The sequence below is a fragment of the Cervus canadensis genome, chromosome 8, assembly GCF_019320065.1.
Source record: "Cervus canadensis isolate Bull #8, Minnesota chromosome 8, ASM1932006v1, whole genome shotgun sequence".
NCBI lineage: Eukaryota > Metazoa > Chordata > Mammalia > Artiodactyla > Cervidae > Cervus > Cervus canadensis.
In genome coordinates this window covers 35,344,493-35,350,847 of record NC_057393.1, presented here as the reverse complement: position 1 = coordinate 35,350,847, position 6,355 = coordinate 35,344,493, and the positions used below count along the sequence as shown (strand labels likewise).

At 44.0% G+C, this 6,355-nt stretch overlaps 1 pseudogene; it reads left to right on the top strand.

Annotated features, from left to right (window-relative positions):
- Positions 1-5,951: 5,951 nt before the first annotated feature.
- Positions 5,952-6,051, top strand: LOC122446894 (annotated as a pseudogene).
- The last annotated feature ends 304 nt before the right edge of the window (positions 6,052-6,355 follow it).

Sequence of the window (6,355 nt, the reverse complement as noted above, 5' to 3'; positions counted from 1 at the left end):
CTGTCCATGGGATTCTCCAGGCAAGAATACTGGAGGAGGTTGCCATGCCCTCCTCCAGGGGATCTTCCTGACCCAGGGATCGAACCCGTGTTTCCTGCATCTCCTGCATTGGCAGGCAGGTCCTTTATCACTAGTGCCACCTGGGAAGCCTCCAAAGTAAGGAGGTAAAGTCGCTCAGTCGTGTCCAACTCTTTGCGACCCCATGGACTATAGCCTACCAGGCTCCTCTGTCCATGGGATTTTCCAGTCAAGAGTACTGGAGTGGGTTGCCATTTCCTTCTCCAGGGGATCTTCCCGACCCAGGGATCAAACCCGGCTCCAGCATTGCAGATAGACTCTTTACCGTCTGAGCCACCAGGAAGCCTCCAAGTGTGCCGGGAGCCGTTATGGGAGGTCCCGCCCGTGACGAGGTCATAAAGAAAAGACCGGGCAGGCAAGGCCGTCCGGGACCCCATCCATGACGAGGTCACGAGGAAAAAACCTGACAGGCAAGGCCGTCTAGGATAAGGGACCCTCCAGGTTGGCCTCGGCCTCTACCCCACCCTGTATCCTCCCCCCTTTTCTGCTGTTGTTCTTGTTTGCCCTGCTGCGGATTCTTGTGTTGCCTGCCGAGAGCTCTCCTGCTCCTCTTTCACTGAATGAGGACCAACTTAAAAACCCTAATTAATAAATCTCCTGGACGCTGGTACCCTATGAAGGGGCCAGGGATGAAGAAAATGCTTCAATTCAAACCCTTTTGCTGGCATTCTGACTTGTTTGATAAATATGTGCTCTCATTGCAAAAAATGCTCTTGATTGTTCTAAACATCCTAAGCACAGTACGCTAACAAAAGAAACTATTAAGCATAGGTCCCTCCGCAGGGTGAGAAAAGCTCCACAAATATGATAGCCACAAATGTGCCTACTAGAAAACACTTTAGATAGAGATTAGCTGGTGACTTCTTGCAGGTGGTTAACTTTTAGACTAAGGGCCTGTTTTGTGCCATATCTGCTGTTTTTGCAGTCCTTCGCATTTCTGTTCTGTAAAAATGTAATCCTATCTAGTTCCCATAGAGATGACGCTTATTAGAAAGAAAATAGATTAATTATAAGAAAAACAGGGTCGGCTACTGAAGTTGCTTAAGTCACACCCGGTGCAAGCCATAAAATGTTAGCAGGCCTGAAGGCCAAATGACAAGAAAGACTCTTGTGAACGAAAAGTATGTGGGTGACATCCAGTTTCTGTTGAAGGTCAAGTTGCTGTAATGTTTTGAGATGATCTGTGTGTAAGCAATATGCACTTCCCCCAAAGATGTTGTTAAGGGTATAAAGGGGCCGTGCAAAAATAAACTTCAGACTTAGCCCCGAGCTTTGTCTCACTCTCTCTCTCATTTGCCGACGCCGTTCATCCTGAGGGTTCCCCTGGATCCTGCTGGGGCTGGACTCCGGCACAAGTGATCTCTTAATCTAGTGCTATTTTGTGCGCTAAATGGCTGTAGTCGCGATAGACTCTTTGTGACACCTGGACTGTAGCCTGCCAGGCATATCTGTCCATGGAATTCTCCAGGCAAGAATATTGGAGTAGGTCACCATGCTCACCCCCAGGGGATCTTCCTGACCCAGGGATCGAAATTGTGTCTCTTATGTCTCTTGCATTGGCAGGTGGGTTCTTGACCACTAGCACCACTTGGGAAGCCATGTATATATACAATTTTATATATATATATATATATATATATATATATTCACACACAGATTAGAATCAATAGAAGGAGATAAAGGGTAAAGGTCAGGTAAATGCATAGAAATCAAATATCACCTTAAATACAGTAATCGAACCACATCCACTAAGTTAAATTACCTTAAGGCGCGAGAATGAAGACCTTTTTCCTTTATGCTATATCTGCCATCAGAAGTGATAGATCCCTGTGCTTTTCTTAATTGTATTGCTGTTCCTCCCCTCAGAGCTGCATTGTGTTGCTCCTTGTTCTTGTCTCGCTTCTCTTAGGGACCAAAACTGCTGAAAGGAAAAGACCTTAGAGTATTTATCTTTGCATGCCTCATGGTTCTTGGCATTGTTTGGGGCAACAATTGTTTGTTCTTCATAAGGTTCTGACACAGTGCTCACTTTTCATAAACATTTTTTCTAATTTATTATTTAGTGTGGTTGTGCTTGGTCTTTGTTGCTGCGAGAGCTTTTCTCAAGTTGTGGCGAGCAGGGGCTAGTTTCGGTGCATGGGCTTCTCATTGAGGTGGCTTCATGCATTGCAGAACCCAGGCTCTAGGGCATACAGGCTTTAGCACCGGCAGCATGTGGGCTCAGCAGTTGCGGCTCAAGGGCTCTAGGGCACAGGCTGAGTAGTTGTGGCGCACAGTCATAGTTGCATGTGGAATCTTCCCGGACCAGGGATCAAACCCATGTCTCTTGCATTGGCAAGTGGATTCTTTCCCACTCAGTCTCCAGGGAGGCCCTTTCATAAACATTTGTGGAATGACAGGGCATCAACTAACTTGCATCTAATATTTTTGCAATATTTCCCTTCATCACCTAAAGAAGAAAAGTCCAATAGTAAAAGGGGTGTGCCACCTCAACTGGTGAATTTAACAACCCACTTTTGAAAAGAAAACACCTAAGGAAGCTATGGGCTCAGACCTACAATTCTGAAATCTAAGTCACACAGATGACTCTGAAAGGTTGAGTCAAGTCTTGGGAAACAAATTAAAAATTCAACCCATGGCAATTTGGGCAGAATCAAATAACACGTTAACTTGCCCAATCTCTCTTTCCATAATCCACGAGTCATTTTGAGGCAAAAACAAAACAAACAAAAACACCTCAGGATTGTGTTCACTTAGAATATTTGTCAGAAAACTGCCTGTACATGTAAGAGAGGCAGAGCAGTTCCTAGACTCTTCTCAGATGCTTCAGCTAAAAAGTAAAGTAAGCACCAGTGCCAATAATTGGAAATGAGGAGAAAAATTATGCCAAATACTTGGCACCAGCTGCAGCAATTAAGTAAGCACCTGCTTTATGCTTCATCTGCTGTCACTCCCTCCCTGCTTTATTTAGGCTGGATTCTGGATTTTTTTAGAATAAATGCACCTCATTGCACAAGCACACAAACCTCTTTTTTCCTTCTTATTTTTCTTTCTTTCTTTCTTTTTGGCTGTCACTAACTGGGGCAAACTGGAAGGAAGATCCCAACAAGGACAGGGTAGTAAAGACACTTAAATTTCTAAAATCTAGGGGGCATATGTAACCAGGGCAATCAGCTCTGGTAGGTGAGGACCAATGTGCATTGCTGTACCGATCACACCCTCCCAGGGAGACCCTGTAAATGAAAATGTGGATTCGATTTCTGAAAGCAAGATTTCTATTGGCTTCATCCTGAACCTTAGCTATGGCAACCAAAGCAAGCTGCTCTGCAGAGATTTAGGCTAAAAAAAAAAAAGATGCCATCAAATAGTTCTCGACCATTATCAGTACAGGATAGCATGAGCATCAGTTGACATGTGAACGAGATGACAGTGCTTTGAAAAGTTGAAAGGATTATGCAAATGTGAAGTAGGTATTAATATTAAAGAAATTTATTGAACGCCATCAAATAGAAACTAGACAGTAAGTGTATTCATCCCCTGGAAGTGATTTAGCACTTTCAGAGCCCTGAGTGAACATTTCCTTGTTCCCTTTTATCCTGTCTGAAAACGCTGGCTAATGATGCCACATCAGAGGCAACTGAGAGGCTTACATGAGACTAAATGAGATAATGCATGTGAAGCACCTTGTTCCATGCCACTTTCATAAAAGACACTTAATAAACATGAACTGATCTCAAGGGGAAAAATCAAGCACATTATCCTGAGAAGTCTTTGTACTATCAGCCCACCAATAGATGCTTCACATTAAATTACAGGTTTCCGAGACAGAAAAATAGAAAGGTCATCCTCAACAGTACATAATCAGTGAAGCTGACTGCTTCTCACATGTGAAAAATAGATGTGAAACAAAGATAGCCATCCTTCCATTTGTAGGTTTCAAAGCAGCAATTTCCTTCTTTCCGTACTGATTTCTGCTGTTCTGTTCAGGGAGAAATGTTAAACTGCTTTTGAATTCCCTCTAACACAGCCAGATACCCACAAAGGAGAGATTCTGAGACCGGAATAAGAAGAACAAGAGCTCCAGGAGAACAGAGTCCAAAGTGCTTAACCTATTAACTGTTAATTAGTTAATGTTGCCTGGCAGGAGAAGAAACCAGAAAGTCGGGTCAGCGTACCAAGGGGCTCTGCTGTCTGCACTGCTTTACATTAATGCAGAGGAAGTAAAGGTCAGTTGTCTAGAGCGAGCATCTGTTCTTTTTGGATATTGATACAACACCAAAACAGACAACTACTGACATCCCTAAGAGATGCTTAGGGAGCGTCGAGAGATGGTGCCTCTTTCTCTGGGTCCATGCCCACCCTTGCAACCTCTGCACCAAACAGACCTGTGCTTCTGGTGTTACAGCACGCATGTGATACAGAGCTTTCAGTTTACACACACTCATACACACAGAGCAACCTTGTCCCTAAGGCATGTCCACAGTACCTGGTGATTGGATCAGCAGGACCAGCATCAGCTTTATACTTTTTCCAGAACGCTTTCCTGAGTCTCTTCTCCCTGGAGAGACTAAAATCTCCAAGCTTGAGTTCAAGGAGATAACATTGGAACAGAACCCCAAGGATGGGGAGGAGGAAGTGGAGATGGACATACTAGGAAAACAAATAGTATCACTAAAGATAGACTAGGTTTGTGTCCCCAGGTTTCTGCCATGTTGAATGCACAGGTCTCAAAAAACAATGGCAAGGGAAAGGTGAATAAAATAAAAATGGGGTCAGGGAAGAGGGTTATGGGTACACATAGGGAGGGGCTGATGGAGTGTCAGAACCCGGGGCAGGGGTGTGTCCTTCCTTGGGCATCACATCTTATCCAACCCATAGTCCTCCACAGGGAAGTCTCCTTCTGTCACAATGAATGGCTTGACAAAGATGCCATACTTGGCCTGCCATTCAAAGTATTATTTCCCATTCTGTCATCATTTTCCTCTAGTGGCTCCTCATGGTGGACACCAATCCAGCAGCCCGCCCTGAAATCTGTGAGTCCAACAGACATGATGATTCTCCAATGAGGGGGCTGCCCAGGCATCTACCCCTCACATTGCTGCCCATTAGCACATCACCAGCCTGAGCCTTCTCCTCAGTGAGACACTGGGTAATCTCAGCCTCAAGCAACCATCATTCAGCTGGACATTTCATGAAGCAAACTTCATTCAACTAAGAAATTTCCATGGAATTTATTCAGGAGCAGGGAGCTGGGGATGTCATAGAAAGGCAAGGCCATTTTGGGTGGGTCTAAAATTGATGAACATAGGGGAATACAGAGGGGTCAACATTTTTAAAAGTAGCCATTCTTTCTTTGGGATATAAAGATACCCTGGAAAGATGCCATTTGTACCACATTTTAGACTTGGGGCAAGAAATCAAAACTTATCACCACCACTTCTGTGGTCTTGCAGAGCAGCAGTCATGTTCTTGGGATCTACCAAGGATGTATCATACCAAGAACTTATCCAGGTTCTACCACTCACTTGCTATGTGCTATTAGGCAAGTTACTTCACTTGTCCAAAACTCAATTTCATCTGTAAAATGGGAGCAATGAATTGTTACAGAAGAGACTATGTGTTCACCAAGCCTTGTTTCCTTTTCCTCTTGGTTGGATGCCTAGGGGACATTTCCCAGCCTCCCTTGCAGTTAGGTAGGGCCATCTGACTGAGCTCTGGTTGATAGAATGCAGGCAGAAGTGGTACATTCTACATCCAGGCCTTGACTGTAAGAACCTTCCCATGGGACCCTCCCCTTGTACACCCTCTCCCTCTCTCCTCACCTGCTGGAGGATACAGAACTCCACGTGCAAGTGAGCACATGATGCAACAAAGTGATGGCAGCACATATACTAACACGGGAATGATACAGAGAAGATGAGCGTGGCCCTGCACAATGATGGTATGCAAATCCAGGAAACATTCCATATTTTTAAGAATACAATTTGCTTTCTTGAAGACTGTTCTTTCCTTTTTTTCTTATATAAAAACTGATTAAAAAAAACCCCATCTTGATCGAAATGCATCTGTCTAAAGAGATCTGCTAATATTTGCTTTTTAAAAGCTGTGCTCTATTTATTTAGGGGGGAAGTGAAGCCAGTAACTGAACTATATGTAAAAATAAAATTTTAGACCTGCGGATTGGGAATTATTTTCAAAAATTAGCTATCAATCTGGTATCAGAAAATGGTGGTTTTTCTCTCAGTATGTTGTTGCTGTTCAGTTGCCAGGTTGTGTC